This window comes from Amblyomma americanum, chromosome 1 (genome assembly GCF_052857255.1).
Source record: "Amblyomma americanum isolate KBUSLIRL-KWMA chromosome 1, ASM5285725v1, whole genome shotgun sequence".
NCBI classification, from domain to species: domain Eukaryota; kingdom Metazoa; phylum Arthropoda; class Arachnida; order Ixodida; family Ixodidae; genus Amblyomma; species Amblyomma americanum.
In genome coordinates this window covers 543,122,159-543,142,063 of record NC_135497.1, presented here as the reverse complement: position 1 = coordinate 543,142,063, position 19,905 = coordinate 543,122,159, and positions in this window count along the sequence as shown.

Here is a 19,905-nt window from a genome sequence, read left to right as displayed (position 1 = left end):
TGTTTGCGCTTGTGTTAGCTAGAATCCCACCACATACCACACAACATGAAGATGCTCTGACGACAAACCCCCGAATTACATACACACCACTAGGAGGAAAAGCTCAGAACTGGCGAGCCAGCGCGCACAGGTGTCCCAGTCTAGAGCGACAGGAATGGCCTTTGGGATTGCGAGCTAAGCATTCCACCCGCATGTGCCACAATTTCCTCTCTATTCCTGCTTTGTGAAAAAAACGGTTTTGAACAGCAACAGCAGGATAGAATTGCTTCGAGAAATATAGAGGCACTTATCTCTCAGTGGGCGTTGCTAGGGTGGTGGTGATGATGTAACATGGAGAGTTTAGAAAAAGAAAAGGTGACAACGTTTATGCAACCTGTTACAAAATTCTGTGATTTAGGAGGTGTAAACTTTGTCATTTTTGTGCTCTCTCCAGCGCCCCTTGCCACTTGCTGCCTCCCGTTAGCTACCCTCAGCAGGCTTACCTCTCCTCCTTGCTCACGTCCAACGATGCCATGATCTTGGCGGTCAGAGAATTCCTTAGAAAAATTAGCATTGATTTTTCGTTGATCTTATTTTCAGAATTTGTTAGCGGTTTTTGAACGTTAAATCCACAGCCATTTAATTTAATCAACAAGCCTCAATGACAATTTTGTTGAGTACTTCACAACGAAGTACTTGAGTACATTTGTTGAGTACCTGTTGTTGGGATTCAATTGTGAAGATGGTGATGTAGCCATGCCTACATTAATTAAAGTAGGCCGAATCTAGACGCGTTTGATGGGCGCCTCAGCCCTAGTGTTTCTGCTCTGATGCTCCAGGAGAATGTATTGCCAGTAAAGACATTAGTAAGCCTCTCAAAATATCTCTTTCCTAAGAAAGAAAAGTGCTGATACTAGAATGCACCTTCAGGCCTAAGGTGCGCTCATGCAAAAGCGGCTCTTAGTATTGCTTTTATTTTCGATGTTCTTGAAGGAATCGAGGTATTCAAATAACAGAACATCGCATGTGGACTTCAATAATTTTATGGCAAATAAGATATACAAATAGTGACTTTAATAATTTATATACCTGATGATCGGCAGTTCATCACCTGCATCGATGGACACCCCTTTGTAGAGGAGTATATAAGCCTCGTGTGCAAGCTGTTCCATGCTGTGAAATGAAAGGGCTGTGTATGTGTGCGTCTGTCTGCGTGTGAGCGTGTGCATATCATCCTCTTGTGAATGTTTTCAGCACCACATGAGCACGAGCTTGCAATGTTGAACTGTGAGCACAGGTTGCCTCCATATCTTGCTGCAGCAAATGTACGCGCGAATTGCATCGGCAAGGGCCTTCCGGCAGAGTAGGAGTGCAAAATATATATTTTTTATTTCATCCAGTGACTGTTCTTAAAAATAGCAGAAGCAAAGAAGATATCCATAAAATAATAAAAGAATAGCAATAAAAAATCAAAACAAAGTTCAACAGAAAGTACTCAAAATAATTTCAACTGTATTTCAGCGGCCAATATTCAATAGATCTCCTGACCCTTAATGTTTCGTCAACATGAAGAGAAAGTTATTTGAATGTGATCTCTCATTATTGAACAATAAGCGGCCAAGTATCTTACAACAAAAATTTTTGTGAGGGTTCTTAGCTACTGCGGGAGAACTCCACCGAAGAAGACACTTGATATTATTTTCACGATCGTCTTCGCGCTTTCAACTTTGCATTGCAAATTTGAAGTGTAGACCTCAGTGAGTCGCTCAGCCCAGATAGGACATTTTCTGGCGATTTCTTGAAATAAATATATTTGATGTTGCACCTGAGTACTTTTACTTCGTTTCGGGCCATGTAGAAAAATAAAGGTTTCAGTTTGAACATCTATATGCCTTTTCGATTAATCAATTTGTGCTCTGGCGGTAGTGCAGTCGGATGGTGAGGCGCTTGCTGAAGAAAATCAAGAGTCTCTGGTGCGCCGATTTTGTTCGCCGGTTTGCTCGGGGCAAGAGGCTGTAAAGGTTGCATTGCGTGGATTACGAGCGTTTGATGCATTTGCGTCTCTGTCGAACGCACAACCAAGCTACCTGTATGTAGCATGTGTTTCCATAGGAAAAACTTTAAAGATCCATGCGGCGACCCGCACTGGGAGGATGTGAGAGCATTGACATCTCATCCGCACTGGTCGCCTCTCTTCGCTTCATTCTTGTGATGTCCAAGCGCTCTTTTTGTCGCTCGTTTCTGCTTGTCAGCGTTTTTTTGAATGATTGCTCAATTTCTTTTTCTGTTACATAAATTAACACTTTTAACCTGGCTTACTGTTTTTCAAACTCTTTTTTTGTTTTATACCCTTTCAACATCCGAGAATGTTATGACGTCGTCCCACAACATCAACGTCCATGCTTTTAATTTGCCTCTAATTTCCCCACATCAACCATGACGTCCCGTCTGTTCTCCGTCAGGTAGTTACACGCAGTGACCGAACGCTCCGCGAGTTCTAGCTTGAACGATTAATAACTGGACGCCCCACTCCAGTTGTAACCAACACAGTGGTGTGCGCGTGTGTGATTTAATTCCTCTAAAATGAACTAATCACGCACACAACCTGGACACATTTCTTATTGTTTAAATAGTTTGTACATATCACATCTCCCCCTATCCTCTCTTCCTGTCGCCTCACCTCTTTCATTTCATTTCTCCATCCTGCCTGCTATCATTTATTTCCGCTGCCCCAGCTCAGGTGCTTCAGTATCGATTTCAGATTCCGGGGCTAGCAAAAATCTTTTCCTTCCTTTTTACTATTATTTTTAATAAAACCACTACCACCACCACCAACCATAGCTTCTTTGTTTATTTATCGTTCATTAATCACATATATACTATTTCAAACATTCAACCAGATTGTTTGCGTATTTTCCCGTAATTTCGACTGCCACGGCTCTTTTGACGTCCACCCACTATATCCTCGTCCGTGACTATTTCGACGTCTATTCGACATTCAGACTCTAAATAATTAGTTATTCCACATCAACCAAATTTGCCGCGCATCGTCATTTTGTCATTCTCTCTCAAGCAATCAATCATTTTTACTGGTAACACCTCAAAGAACGATGCAATGGCTGCCGACACGTTTTGCGTCCACTTTCTCCTGAAACGAAACAGCGAAGATAAGTAATGCTTTCGAATGAAAACGCTAGACTGAAACTCGTCTAATTTGCTTGGTGGAAGTGGGCTTCGCCATGTGTCTTGAAAGGAGGATTGAAAGGGACAATCCCCGATGCAGAACAACGCTATTTATCAGGCTTCCATCCCACGTCGTGCAGAGAGATTCCCATTCGCGTCCTGCTCTCAACCCGCAAGCAATGCTAGCCCAGTCCGGCCGCTGCAGCCGAGTTTAAAAGCGAAATGTGATCAAAATGACCGGCTCGCATTCGTGTTCACAGCCGTGTTTTCGCCGTAGATTAAGCGTACTGTTATGACTGGGACTCCAGGTGACCATGAGAAGTCATTCGCTGGCGGAGCCGTTCTCTGGATACGGAAGGATGCAAGCTGGTCTGGCAATCTGGGACGCTCAAAGGTGTCGCATGGAACGGGCATCCCTCGGATCCTGCCGTCGATGCGGAGCGCGTAACGAGATTTTCTAAACGTGTGCCAGGGCGAATACATTTTTGTCATCTGCATGCTGGCCGCCTAGTAACCATGTCGCCATCTGTAAAGACCAGGCGTGACTGTGCATGTGATGGCGATTTCTACATCGGTACTGAGCATGTGCCGGCTGCGGCCTAGGAACACCGAAGGACACTGGGGATCATCAGCGGTTTATAAGACCTGCGCCAGACGTAGTAAGTGTGGAGTCGTGGTAGACTCGTTCGGTGTGGACTCAGTGGTGAACACCTGACGTGAACTCTCTTTGATGACGCCTTTCTGCGCTCTCTTCGACACTCTTGTAAAAAATTATAACATTTTTTACTACGTCAAGAACATCCCAGATTGCGTGCTCCTTCCAGGCACAGCCTGGAGCCACCCTGGTCATTCATCGAGAGAGAAATCTATAGCTTAACCTTCCCTTCTTTTTTTTACCAGAAATGAATTATATCTCCCTGCAACATTGTAGTGAATGAGCTGGCTCCTAGCGTCTGCAGCACCTTTCTCCCGAGCCTCAGAATATGGTGGTCGATGTCCCCTTTCTCTATATGATAGCTTTCACCTCCACGTCTCCACCAACGCTCTCGGCTGACTCAGGCGAGCGCTCTCATGCTCTAGCGCCCTCGCGCTTACGTCGATGAGGTACGCTGAGGGCACAATCTGGGCCACTGTTCAAACATACTGCCTACTTACAGCCTCCCTTACCCACAACACTGGGCGTCGATTGGGTCACCCGCCTTGTGATTGCGGTGACTTCCCTGACACTCCTCATCTTCTCTGGGACTCTCCGCGCCCTCTGCCCCCATTGTTCCTTAATTGCGTGGCTGATGGGCACAGCCAGTCCAGCGCCGAACATGCACCCCTGTATTTCGATCCAGCTGTGAATCTCGGGCTAAAATCTGCAACTGTGCCCCGGGTTTGAGGCATCAATTCAATTGGGCTTTGATCTCATTTGTGCGGCATTGTTTTGACGTCTGCGTACAGCACACAGAACGAAGTTTATGGTATAGAATAAATCAATTAAAATCACTGCGTCCCTGCAAGGGACTGTTTTTTAGGGACTGTTTTTTAAGAACACCACAATATGATGCACGAACAGCGCTCAGCGAGACAGCCGACTAGTGCGCATATATCTACCCCATGTCTTCGCATTCAGCGCAGCGAGCTATAAGGGCTCAGTTAGAATATCTGACATCTTTATTCACAGCATCCAAGTAGAAATGTTTTTTTCATTTTCATTATTGAAGCTCTCCCAAAGCGTTCCACCAAACTGTTATTAAAATAAACCTCATCTCAGCACAAAATGTAAAAACGCAATATCGGAGCACCTAGGGAATACTTATGAGGTGTAATGTGTATAGTATAATTGGTTTTTTTGGGAAAGGACATGACGCAGTATCTGTCTCCTATACCGTTGTTCACCTGAACCGCGTCGTAAGGGAAGAGATAAAGGGAGGAGTGAAAGAAGAAAGGAAGAAAGAGGTGCCGTTGTGGAGGGCTCCGGAATAATTTTGGCCACCTGAGTATCTTTAACGTGCACTCACATCGCAAAGCACACGGGCGCCTAACGTTTTTCCTCCATAAAAACGCAGCTTCCGTGGTCGGGTTCGAACCCGGGAGCTCCGGATCAGTAGCTGAGCGTCCTAACCACTGAGCCACTCGGCCGGGTAATGTGTATAGTATAATTTGGTCGCTGGGTTAGTGGACACCTAAGTCACGCTGTGAGTATGCGGTGGTGCTGCAATCTAGTGTTTTGAATCATGAGACGATCCTCTCGCAACTCGACGACGCTAGCGTTTTGATGTTTGTTATCTAGGGAGGGGTGGGGCGGGAGGTAGAGCTGGCGCGAGGCTCTGTAGGCCTGCGTCATCTCGCTGAACGAGTGCATTCGCTCCCTCGCGAATCCCCGATCCGAGGCCACCTGAACCCGGTTTAAAGAACCTCGGGCTAAAAGGTTGGCGGCCTCGTTTCCGGGATTCCCGGAGTGCGCAGGCACCCATATAAGCTCTACATGGCGGGGTGGGGGTGCATCGGGCGAGCCCAGTATGCCAAAAGCAGGGACGTGGACTCGGCCTGGCGCAAAATTTAGAATTGCAGTTTTAGAGTCTGCTAAAATGTACTGGGCTTCCGTGCGGGTGATGGCAATTGCGATGGCGGCTTCCTCTGCAGCCTCTGGGGTGGTGTCAGGGGGGAGAGGTAGTGTGAGGAGGGCGGATGAAGAGCAGTCCACCACGGCTGCGGTTGGTTCGTCACCCGTGCAGGCGGCGCCCACCCGTACGGCGTCCGGCTCGGAGCGGTACACTCGGTTGAGTTTCTTCGCACGGGCTCTGCGGCGCTGCTCATGGTGTGAGGGGTGCATAATTTTTGGCAGTGGCTTGATGACCAGCTTTCGGTGAAGGGATCGAGGAATGGTGAGGAGGGTTGGGTTGTTGGCCGGTATTCGGATTCCGAGGGAGTCCAAGATATACCGGCCTGTGGATATTTGTGTAGGCCTTATGTATTGGGCCTGTCGATGGGTCTCCACGAGTTCCCCGATCGTGTTGTGGAGGCCCAGGCCTAGTAATCTGTCTTTGGGGGTGTTGAGGGGAAGATGAAGTACGACTTTGAATGCCTTGCCGATCAAGGCAACCAAAGTATTTATGTCGTGTTTGGATAGTTCTAGGTATGGGGTAGTGTAGAGCACACGACTGAGGACAAAGGCATGAATGAGGCGACAAAGGTCGCGCTTCTTCATGCCTCTATGATGGCCCGAAACTCTGCGGATGAGATGCGATATCGCGCCTGCAACCTGCTTCAGTTTCTTGAGGGTGGTGGTGTTTTTGCCATCGTTCTGGATATGCAGGTCCAATACGCGGAGGGTGTCAACCTCCGGTACCGGGTCCCCATTCAGTTCGATGGCAATGGGGGAGCGGGGGGAGCGTTGGTTCTTTGGGCGGATGAGGAGCAGTTCGGACTTCTCTGGGGAACAAGACAGTCCGATGTTCTGTGCATGTTTGGGTGAGGGTGGCTGCTTCCTGTAAGCAGTTCTCTATGTCGCCGTCACTGCCGTGGGTGGTCCACAGTGTGATGTCGTCGGCATAAAGAGTGTGCTTAAGGTGGGGGATAGTTGCCAATTTTCGGGCGAGTGGGATGAGGGTGATGTTAAATAGGAAGGGGGAGAGGACGGACCCTTGAGGGGTTCCGATACTCTGAAGCGTGTAGGAGGGGGAAGAGAGAGGTCCAAAATGTATCTCAGCCGTGCGGTCAGTGAGGAATGCTTGAATGTAGGCGTACGTGCGCGCACCCACATTCAATGAAGATAGGGCAGTCATGATCGCCTGATGTTCGATGCGATCAAAAGCTTTGGAGAGATCCAAACCTAAGACTGCCTTTGTGTGACCAGGAAGAAGCGGGTCGAAAATGTGATGTGTGAGTGTCAGCATGGCGTCCTGTGCGAATAGATGGGGGCGGAATCCCACCATGCTATGCGGGTATAGATTGTTGTCCGCCGTGTGCGTTGTGTCTTGCTAACACAACATGCTCGCAGAGCTTTCCGAGGCATGAGGTTAGCGAAATCGGGCGAAGGTTTTGAAGTGTAAGTGTTTTGTTGGGTTTGGGCATGAATATTACCTTCGCGTGGCGCCAGGACTGCGGGAGGATACCCTCCCTCCAGCACTGGTTGAAGTATTGCGTAATTTGCGTGATCGATTGGTAGTCCAGATTACGGAGCATGGAGTTTGTGATTTGGTCTGCACCAGGTGTGGAGTTGGTTCGGATAGTCAGGTGGGCTGCTCTGACTTCCGTCTCAGTGATGTCTGTGTCGAGTGTTGGATTGGCTGGTCCTGTGTAGGTGGGTAGAGGTGTGGGGGAATACTTCTAAATTATGCAAGCAAAACCAGGACAAGTGTGCCGAAATGGAGGGGAGCATGAATCTCTCCGAGACGGGCAACTTCCTCTAGCACATGCTGAACCCTGAAAACTCGAAGACAAAATCCGGTATAAGTTTGACCAAAGCGAGGCACGCGTTCGAAGGGGACAATGATACTTTCATTAACAAATTAATTGAGACGTACGTCGGGGATACTTCGCGAACTCTACTTCCTGACTATGGTGGAGCGCCTAACGAGGCGCTGGACGCCCCATCACAAAGGCAGAAATAAGGGCAGAGATTGTAAGATTAAAACGAGATCGCCTCCTGGCCCTCACGGGGTAACGACCAAAATGCTCAGGAACATAGACGATTACTCTATTAGGTATCTAACAGAGTATATGCAGGTATGTTTGGAAAAAGGCGAGCTCCCACAGTAGTGGAAGACGCCAAGCATTACTTTTAACATCGAAACCAGGGAAGCCTCCTAAATTATAAAATTTGCGACTGGTTTCCTTAACCTCATGCGTTGCGAAATTGATAGAGCACGTCGCCAGACCAGACTGATGAGCTTCATGAAGCAGGGCGATCTGTGGCCGCTCCATGGAGGGTGGGGACAAACGTGTCGTTTGCTACAGTGTCTGACATATTTGTGCCCACTATTTTCAGCGCGCTTCGGAAGCGCGCACGGGGCCGAACGCGCTTCCTTGCACGCAAGCTCTTTTACTCACGGAGCGACACGTATAAATATAAATAGATGGCGGATGACCGAAATGATATGTCATACTTTTGGCAAAATGAATGACCTCTGTGGCTGCCTATTATAAGGCACTTAATCTTTGGGCAAACACGCGGACACACACACACGGACGATGCTAAACTGCGGTATTTGAAATTTTTTGTGACATAAAATTATGCAATACTTTTCAAAGCCGGTTGATGTAAAGTCCACATTTTATCGGGTCATAAAAATAATGATTGTGGTTAAAGTACACGACAGCTGCAATTCCGCAATTACTGTCATTCTAATTCAGGAGGACAGCTCAATTGCGCTGTGGGTGATGCAATAATATAAGAGAGAAAAGTGGCGTAATTAAATGGTTCGGAATAATTTAGACCACTTGGGGATATTTCGCTTTAGCTGACATCGCACAGCACGCACCCGCTTTTTGCGTTTTGGCTTCACCGTGGTGGCTCAGTTGTTTGAGCGCTCGGCTACTTATCCGGAGTGTCCGGGTTCAAACCCAACCGCAGCAGCTGTGTTTCGATGGAGGCGAAACGCAAAAGTGCGCGAGTGCTGTGCGAGGTGAATGCACGTTAAAGATCCCCAGGAGGCCGAAATTATTCCGGAGCCCTCTACTACGGCATATTTTTCTTCCTGTTTTCTCTCAGTCCCTCTATTCCTTTCCTTACGGCGCGGTTCAGGTGTTCGCCGATATCTGAGAGAGATACTGCGCCATCTCTTTTCCCCAAAAACCAATATTCAATTTTTAAGCGCCTGCACTATGGACACTTGCACCACCAGCGCATAGGTGCGGCCTGAGTGCTGTACCACCGCGAATGCCAAATCAGAGCGCTGCCTATCAGACGCCTCACCAAGCTCTCTCTCGGTTGTTGCAAAACTTAGTGCCTCTTATTAGCGGAGTCGGTTGTACTATCTATCTTACACCGTGGTTTACAGAGACCATCTAACCGACATGTGAGGACGAGCACACAATGAGACGTTGATGGTCTTTTTTTTGCGCACACCTCTATTCATTCTCTTTCATACTGCGTCATTTTCCTTCCCCAAAAACCAATTTTCGTTTTTACCCGAAGCCCCGCCACAGTGGCTCAGTGGTTAGAGCGCTCGACTACTGATCCGGAGTTCCCGGGCTCGAACCCGACCGCGGCGGCTGCGTTTTTATGGAGGAAAAATGCTAAGGCGCCCGTGGGCTGTGCGATTTCAGTGCACGTTAAAGATCCCCAGGTGGTCGAAAATTATTCCTATTCTTCCTTTCTTCTTTCACTCCCTCCTATATCCTTTCCCTTACGGCGCGGTACAGGTGTCCAAAGATATATGAGACAGAACCTGCGCGATTTCCTTTCCCCAAAAACCAATTATTATTATTATTATTTTTAACCGAAGCGGTCGCTCAGTGGTTATAGCGCTCGGCTACTGATCCGGAGTACCCGGGTTCGAACCCGACCGCGGCGGCTGTGTTTCGATGGAAGCGAAACAAAATGCACAAGTGCGCCTTTACGATGTCAGTGCATGTTATGGATCCCCAGATGGTGGAAATTATTCCGTAGCCCTCCACTACGGCACCTTTTTCTTCCTTTCTTCTCTTAGTCGCTCCTTTATCCCTGCTCTTACGGCGCGGTTCAGGTGTCCACCGGCATATATGAGGAAATTACTGCGCCCTTTCCTTTGATCTAAAACCAGGCAATTACGGCGTCCTTTGCTTTGCGCGATATGCTCCCGACCTATAGGGCGCAGGGCATACTACCAGACTCCATCAAGGCGCTATGGGGAACCTGCGCTGCCAAAGTGGCACTGCAATTGTTCCATTCGGTGACTCAAAACTGCTTTTGTCAGCCGCTTGGGCCGCTGCAAACGCGAGAACACACTGTGCGCGGTTAGATACCCGCGTTTGGCTGACAGCATTCATTGCCTAGCTTCTCTCGGCGTAGCCCAGCTAGCTGACGCATGGCCCGTGCACCTTCGACAGAGCGCGGAGGCTCACGCCAATAACCGCCTGAAGGCGGCGCGGAAATGTACTAAGAATGTTACCCAAAACTGCTTGCTCTTCTCGCTAGGCAGTGTGTTATGGCGCTGCAATCGGCACAGCAAACTTCAGCGCCAGTTCCCCATTGTGGCCGCAGGGCAGTGCGCGCACTGGTGAGCGAACTTTGGTGAGCCTCTGTGCATTCCTCGAACACACGGGCTTGACGTCCCGTCTGTTCTCCGTCAGGTAGTTACATGCAGTGACCGAACGCTCCGCGAGTCCTACCTTGAACGATTAATAACTGGACGCCCCACTCCAGTTGTAACCAACACAGTGCTGTGCGTGTGTGATTTAATTCCTCTAAAATGTACCAATCACACGCACAACCTGGACACATTTCTTATTGTGTAAATAGTTTGTACATATTAGTTCTCCCCCTATCATCTCTTCCTGTCCCCTCACCTCTTTCATTTCATTTCTCCATTCTGCCTGCTATCCTTTATTTCCGCTGCCCCAGCTCCGGTGCTTCAGCATCGATGGCAGATGCCGGGGCTAGCAAAAATCTTTTCCTTCCTTTTTACTATTATTTTTAATAAAACCACTACCACCACCAGAAAAATCCTCGGTGGTGGTGGTGAAAAGCCTTCATTGAATAAAAGAGGTGAGGCTCTTTGAAGAGCCCCGCAATGGGTGGAGTCTTTATTCCGGGACCACATTGGCCGAAGCCGCCAGTTTAGTCTTCTTGACCAGAGCCTTTTGGGCCTGAAGATCCGAGTAGCCAAGCAGGGCCGCCTCCCATTCCTCTCTGCAAAATTTGGAGGGGGGGGGGGGAGAAAGCTGAGTTGCGCGGGGAAGCCCATACCACATGGTAGGTGTCAGCCATCTCCCCACAGTGCTTGCACCACAGTGCTTCCACAGTGCTTGCAAGGGATTTAGCACTGCCGGGAACAGCATTGTATTCGTCAATAATCTGAGTAGAACGCGTTCGCTTGGTTTCCCCAGTCCCTTTGCAGGGGTTGTGTACAGGCGATGCTTATCCTTAAAAAAGATGTGAGGTCTTTGAAGAATAGTAAGAAGTTGCCTTCAGGTTCCAGGTGCTCAGGAGCCAATGGGAACGCCCGGTGTACGAGTGCTCGGGCTGCCGCGTCAGCAGCTTCGTTTCCTGCTAGGTCCTCATGGCGCGGAATCCAAACAATGTTTTATACAAAAAATCTTTCCTTCTACAACATAGAGCATGCGCACCAACCACAAAGACCAAAGCCATAATCATCTCGTCAATCCAAGGAACTCCAACTTCTTGCGGTATAGGTGTATGGAAGCATCGCTAACACATTTGTCAGGCCCTCATCTCGCAATTTTCAAGGCTTCGATAACTTCAAGTACTTTCTTATCCCTCGCGCATCCGATAACCTTAGTCCTGCCGAAAAGTGGAGTGCATTCTTTGTCGTCATGCTTACATATCATACAATGCTTAGGCAGGTGCTGCCCTCTTGTGAGAGCTGCAAGCATTACGACAAAGAATAATACGCGCCAATAAAGAACGTTAGACAAAACCATGAGTGAATGCAATCTAATTGTCCGTGAGAGAAACAGAGGGCGTGCTTGGGCCTCTCTCTTTCAACTTTGCAATCTTGGGGGTTTCCTCTATTTCGGGTTTTAGCTTATTGGGGCATTTCTGTCTTCAGCATTGCTTCAATACAGCACTGTTCCTTATTGTTCTTTACTGTCGCATTTCCGACAGTGAGGTGACAGGTTTGCGATAGATGAATCTAATACATAACTGCGATGCCCCACTAGCCTTCCATTGATACATCGGCATGTTTGACCAATATACTGCCGGCGTCTAACGAGATGCGCACAACAGAGTGCATGGCCAAAGCTGCAGTTTACGCCGTCTGCCTATCGCCATCAGAAAGAGGCACAGTCCTGCCGTTTGCGATAGTTTTGAGTCTGTTTTTTATGTTCCTTTCACCACTTTTCCAGTGGAGAGCCACGTTCTGAACTTCCACCGAAACCAACCTGGGGCCCTATTCCCGATATTCGCCGATCTACCAAGAGCGGGACGTACCTGTGTCGCGTACATCGGGGCGGTGCCAAGGTACGTAAACGCAGAATGGGATGACGAAATCGGAAAAGAAGGAAAAATTATGAGAACAACAGATACTCGTGTCTGCGGCGCGTTGGTTCGTACGTTAAGTTCATGTCAGCCACGTCACTTTGATGTCCGCGCGAAAAATGCGTCTGCAACAGACGATGATTGACACCCAACTTGTCCTGCCTTGTGGCTGATTGAAACTTCTGAGAGTCAATAAGAGAGGAAACTTTGCGCCGAAAGGCGAATGTGAATACTGAGAATTGTGCCCCTGCTCAGGCTTTTTCACTGTCCCCATCGCAACCAGTAGCCGATAACACGGGGCCATGGAAGCGAAATCCAAGCGCTGCAGGCTAGGAAGCAAAGAGCGCTCGCTTCACACACGTGGGCCACAGCTGCTGCCGCCAACGAAACCGTGCTGCCCAAGTTGCGATTGGTGGGAAATATGAATGTTGCGCCTTTGGAGCAAAGCGAGAAAACAAACGTCAAAGAAAACAGAACCACACCTAGCGCAGACCGGAGGAGGGCGCCTTTCCTTGATAACGACCGGCAGACGGCCTGAACTAGAACTTTGGCCAGGCGTTCCGCTGTTCGCATTTCATTTCACGCCGATTGTACTCCCTGCCACAAGATAGAATACACTTGACTACGCCTTCTACGGTTTCTGCACGTACAACTAAAGAGTTTCTGTGCCGCGTGGTACAAGCGGTGTTTCTTTTCGTCTTGTCATTTACCCTACGCAAAGTCTAGATAGGCGCTGAGAGGCTGAAAAGGTCACGACAGCACTTGGGGCCGTATTCTATATGCTGCAGATTTAAAGGTGGCCATTTCGTGTCCGACTGACCCTCTTTCGTTGTTGAATCAAATATGCGCGCGGCTTTCTAGCGGCTGTCGAAAGTGAGCCGGTCATTGGGTAAAAGGCAACCAGACCTCAACGTTGGCTGCATATCGCAGCTAATGGCAGCCAGAGGGAGGTCGGGTGGCCTGCTGTGGACAAATTCCTGCAATACACATTGACAAACTTTAATAACGCCTTGACAAACTCGTGGGACCATAAACCGCAGGAAAGCTTTTCAGCCCATCTCTAGAGGCTGACACACTCTGGATACCTCGAAGGCTTTATTTTGTCTCTCGCATAATAAACGTTAAATATTCCAAGCACACAGGATACGGCGCCTCAGTGAAATGCGACAGCGAAACAAACGGCCGTTGTTCTTTACCTGCACCAACTTTCTCATAATCTGAAGGAAAGAAACAAGTTTTGACGTAGGCTTTTACGCCCCTCAACGCCTGTCTAGACTGGAAGCAATTCGTTCTATTGTTACGTTGCAATCCTCCATTCGCACCCTCATTCTTTATTCACTTACCTTTACCCCTTCCCCATTGTGGAGTAGCAGACCAGCGTCACATTACGGCACGCCAACCTCTCCACCTTTCATTTCATTAGATTACTTTCTCTCTCTCTTGTCGTAAGGTAATTGTCAAGACGAACAGAAACACCGGTTGTACCACGCGGCAGAGAAAAGCCTCATTTGCACGCGCAGAGCGCGTAGCCTACTCTATTTCGCTACCTTGCGGCAGGGCGTACATCGGACAAACACGACGTTGTAGCAGTAGACGGCTAATGGAGCATCGCAATGACATATCATGTTCTTCTTTCAGATACATGCCAGCTCTCTGTTGTAATTGTGGCAGTAAAGAACAATGCTCGCCTGGGGTATTCGAAGCAAAAATGCCTCAGTAAGCTGACACCGAAAACAGAGGAAGCCGCCAAGATTGCAAAGCGCAAAGAATGATTCCTCAGCACGCCCTCTGTTTCTCTCATCGACAAAGAGATTTATTGCTTTACTGGTTTTATTTAATTTTATCCTTGGTTTTATTGGCACGTTTTACGTGCCTCTTCTTTTTTATTTCGTTGTTAGCATTGTTGAAATTAAAATTCCTTGTAAACGGTCTTTCATGATTCTAATTTAAATCGTGTTTCCATATTGATTGTTGGTTGTCAGTTTTGCATACTTTAGAGAATGCTCATGTACATAGTTTTTTAAGGCTAAATCATCAACAAGACGTCATCATGCTTTCATCTGGCGCTAGTTTTTTCATTAGAGATATTATCTCTTTACCGCCTTTGAATTTTGTTTTCACTTGTTGATTGTCTTGATTAGCTTTAAACAGAGCAAAGGAGGGGTGTTAAAAGTTTTGTTCAAATATTCGAGCTATGTCAGGTACTGTCACCTAATACATTGTAATTTTAAACGTAAAATTGGGGTAAAATCAACGAAAAAGCGACGCTGTATAACATGGAAAGTAACACGAGGAGCAGACTTAATTTTCGTTTCGGGGGCGCTAAGGCACAAAACTGACTCAGAAAATGAGGGACGCCGTGGGGGAGGGCTGCGGAAATTACGACCACCTGGGGTTTTTTAGCGTACACTGAAATGAATCAACTACAAGGACCCCTGGAATTTAACGTCCATCGAAATTCGACCGCCACGGCTGAGATTGAACCCCCCTCTTTCGGGTCTACACCTGAACGCCATAACCACTGAGCCATCACGGTGGCACTGGACCAAATATTCAATCAACCGGATCACTGCAAAGTCAGCAGCGCACGTTTCATTTCCATGCGTAAGCGGACCCAGCGTTCCAAGACATCCAAGGACGGTACCACGATGGCGTCGCTCAAGCAAACACAGGCAGCTGGGCTCAACGGCCGCATCTTCTCCGGCAGCGATCGCGCTGCGCTGCCGGTGTATAACAAGGCTGCTTTATGGCGCCCGAAAGAGACGCCGAAAATGAGCTCAGAAGATATAATCGTGGTTCTCAAGCCAAGGCAAACCATGAACCTCAAGAAAATTTTCCAGCACGGCGAGTTGGGAGCGGCTATTGCCCAGTACGTAGGAGGAGACGCTGGCGCCGCGCTCAGCATATGGCCAGTCTGGACCCAGAACCTCGTCGTTTGTGGGACTCAACACATCGAAGCAGCCAATAAGCTGACTAAAGACTTTTACCTCAATACCGGAGCGGACTCCCATCCATTTCGGGGCCACGTAAAGCTTAACGGTGAGGTGTGCCGAGGTGTGATCAGTGTGCGGGCTGATGAGACGACGGCTTCCCTCAAGAACAAGGTGAAGTGGCGCGAAGGTGAGGTAGCCTTTGTGCGCAAACTGGGAAAATCAAATATAGCGGTGCTCACCTTTGTGGGCCGCAAGGTGCCGCGCTACGTGCACTGCAATTGTGAATACACGCTTGTGCGAGAATACAAACGGACGATCCCTGCATGCTTCCGCTGCAGGACCATCGGCCACCGGGTTGACAACTGCCCACACCCGGACATCGGAAGATGTGGATTTTGCGGGCAACATGTGGGCGCCTCCGAGCAGGGTCTTAACAAACATGACAGTACCCCATGCTGCATGATCTGCGGGCAAGCGCACCTGACTGGCTCCGCTGACTGCAAGGGCAAGTTTTGGCGTCTCCAGCGATCGAGACCGCTAGCCCAGCAGAACCAAGGGGAGCAACCAAACAAGTCAAGCAAGTCCCCTGGGAACAAGACGGGCAAGTCCGGCCAAGCGGGTGGGAAACAAGGCAGCAGGAAACAACCACCTCCCGCTTCCAAAAAAGCGGAATTCGGGACCGGTGACAAGCCGCTAGCTTTCCAAGCCGGGGATTTTCTCCCCCTTGGCAACAGCCCAACTTCAACATCAAAGGTAAGCAGCTGGGCGGGCGTCGCCTCTATTTCCTCTCTCTCCCCTTCTCCCCTCGAACTTGAGCTGAGAAAAGAGCTAGCGTTTCTCAAAAACCAGAACGCGCAGTTAGAATCCAAATTGAACGCACTAAAAAACGCTAGGGCAGAGCCACCTCCATCGGAAACAATGAAGGACGCTGATGAATCGGCGTCTGACTGCTCGAGCGTCGCTCCGTTGTCAGGTGCTCCGCTCACTGCAAATCTGGAAAGCCGCATGACGGCTATTGAGCAAAATGTGGCTGATCACATGACCCAACTGCCAGCGATTATTACACAAGTCATCCAAACACAAATGCAGCAGCTGGTAACAACCATTACTCAGCAACTGACTGTGTCCGTTACGCAGCAAGTCACACAAAACATTAAAGCCTGGATACAGGCTAACCCAAAATTGCTTAGGCGGGCAGGAATCGTAAGGGACGTAGTCTCTCCATCCAAAATTTGCCGCGAAACTATTGAGGAAGAAAATCAGAATAACCCCCTCGCTACCATGCAGGGCACCAGCGCAATGGGTGGGGTGAGCCAGCCAGCCTCTAGCCTTCATCATGGCTCAGGGCACTAAGAGGACACCTCGTAGAATAAAACAGGAACCTTTGGCCATCGTACAATGGAATTGTAGAGGCTTTCGCGACCGCGCGAAACGAGCACACCTACGCCTTTACCTTGAAACATTGGACTTTCATGCCGCCATTGTTGCGTTTCAAGAACCTGGGGCATCGGCCAAAATTTCTGGCTACAACACTTTTCAGAGGGACCCATCCACCTGTATTCTTGTACATACGTCGTACACAGCACAGGAGCTAGACCTCGACATAGAGATAACATACTCTTACACTATGGTCACCGTGTTACCCCTGCGACGCTCTGACCCCCCTGTACACATATTGAACATATACTGTCCGCCCAAGCTGAAACATATTACTTTCTCAGATATCTTCAGCCAGGCTCTGAAGATAATCCATAACTACAGCGCAAACGACAGGACAGAGATGAAGAAGGGACACCACACAGCGCTGACTCACAACTAAAGATTTATTGGATGCCAGCAGGTATAAATACCTCCCTGGCGGCCAGAAAGAATGCAGTCCACACTTACATGCGTGACTGACATACTGGTGTGCCAGTCATGTGCCTCCAAGCAAATCACATGCGCGAGAATACAATATAATCAGTGAGCAAGCACTTGTCAATATTGGCAATCAAGGTATCGTCTTTCTTTTTCTGACAACGCGATAGATGAAGCACTGATGCATTCTTCCGGGAGCCTACCTATTAAGTGAGCTTCAATGATCTCCCTTGCTAACGAGTCACGGTTCTTTTCTAACACTGCACTTTCATGATAGTTTGGCGCGCAGACGTAGGTATCATCGTCATCTTCATTGCCTTTGCAGTGCCTGCAATGTTTCGCCACGTGGCCAGAGATAGCGACACAGGAGACATTATACTCATGCTCTTTGAGTCTTTCGTTTAAACATCGGCCGGTTTGGCCGATGTATCGCTTACCACAAGACAGTGGCAGCGAATATACCACCCCTTCCTGGCAAGGCACAAACTGTTTTGCGTGCTTTATCGGGCACTTGCGTGATTCTTTATTCTCTGAATTTACTTTCTTAATCAGGCTGGACAGTCGTTTGGGCGCCGAAAAGACGACATCAACGCCTGCATGTTTTCCGATTCTTTTTAGATTGTGCGACACTTTGTGAAGATATGGCAGCACAACAATCTTCCTTTTCTTCGTCTCTTTCGTACATTCGCTATTTCCTTTTGATTTTAACTTTTCTTGTAGTTTTCCTGCCACGGAAACTAATAATTCGGACGGGTAGCCTGCCTTTGCCAGGCGGTCTACTTGGTTGCTGAAGCTATGCTCCAACCTGTGTTCACAGGATTTGTTCACTGAGTTGCTAAAAACGGTATGTATAATTGCCCTTTTCACCAGCTTAGAGTGAGCTGATGAAAACGGCAAGATGGGCTTAACATCACGGGGCTCATAAGCCCAACAAACATGAGATGGAGTGAAATGAAGCGAAATATCTAAAAACCTAATAAAATCATTCAATGGTACTTCGTGTGTTAACACCAATGGTGTGAGGCATTCTGAGAACACCGAAAGGACGTCAGGGAATTGCTGCTCGAAACCAAGGTTGTCACAATCTAAAAACACAAAGTAGTCATCAACGAATCTAAAAATGCTACAAACTCTGGAACCTTCAAATCGCTCTTTCATCCTTCTGTCTCGTGCTGCTAGGAACACGTCACTAAGGAAAGGCGCTAGACATGAACCAATACAGATCCCCTCTTTCTGAATAAAAGCTTCGCCATTCCATTCTGCAAAAGTTGAGCCAAGATAGAGTGACAACAATTCAAGGAACCCAGTAGTGGAAATTCCGCTCTCATTCTGAAATGCAACAGCACCATATACATCAATCAGGTCATTGACAGAAGACAAGATTTCTGCTTGAGGAATGGTGTAATAAAGATCATTTACATCGACTGAAAATCCACAAAGCTTCTTGCTGTAGTTACTTTCTAGAAACGCGATAACATCTTTTGAACTTTTTACTCTAAAAGGGTCGTCAATTGATAAAAGATTCAGTTTTTCCTGCAAGAACATAGCTACATGCTGCTGCCATGTTCCAATCTCCGAGACAATTACACGAAACGGCCACTCTAGTTTATGTGTTTTCGCGGTGAAGAACATTTGCAACCACTCTCCTGAGCTGCTGTTGATCTTACTTGATAGCCTAGTTAATTCCAGCCTATTAGCAAGTTTCTTCGCCTTGCTCTTAACTTTGGAGGCGGACACATCACTGCGTTTTTCAAACATTGCAAGAACAGCTTCCGATGCTTTCGACAAATATACGTTCCTGTCCAAGACAACAAAACCTCCGTCCTTATCAGCAAGTAGCAGAGAGAGCGAGTTCTCTTTCAGCCAACTAACCGTCTTATGCAGAGGTAGCATGTAAGTGTGGACTGCATTCTTTCTGGCCGCCAGGGAGGTATTTATACCTGCTGGCATCCAATAAATCTTTAGTTGTGAGTCAGCGCTGTGTGGTGTCCCTTCTTCATCTCTGTCCTGTCGTTTGCGCTGTAGTTATGGATCATCGTAAACACCAACTCGCCCAACAAATGCTGCTCTGAAGATAGCGGGTCGGGACCCATTTTTGATTGTGGGAGATTTCAATGCCCCCAGCCAATTATGGGGCTAAAAAAGGGGTAGGCGCGACGTAGAAAGCTATCGGAGCTTATCTCTACGCTAGGCATCACCCTCCAGACCGACCCAGCGCATCCCACACGAATGGGAAACTCTGTGACTCGGGACACGTGTCCTGATCTCACACTTTCCAAACACATCCAACACGTGGAATGGAACAACACGGAAGAGACACTAGGCAGTGACCACTGCATCATTAACACAATTATTCACACGCGGCCCCTCAAAAAGCCCCTCACACAAGCTCGACTCCCAGACTGGCAGGCTTTCAGAAAGTCCCTGCCCTCAGCCAACCTGATTAAAGATGGATACGATCAGTGGGCCCAAACACTTATGACAACACTCAAGCAACACGAAACACAGATACAGACCACGGAAGACTGCCCGGCAGTAGAACACCATCTATTACATATCTGGGAAGCCCGCCGCAGCCTAACCAAACGTTGGAAAAGACAGAAACATAACAGAATACTCAAGCAGCGCATCCTAGATCTCACTCACAAAGAAGCTCAGTAAGCCTCGCAGCTTGCTGACGCCAACTGGATAGATCGCTGTAATACGGCTGCCAGACAGATGTCCGGCAAGAACACTTGGAGGCTTTTCCGCTGCCTTATAGACCCCGCGCAGACCCGGGGCGAAACACAGCGCCAATTACAACGAGCACTCCATAATTTC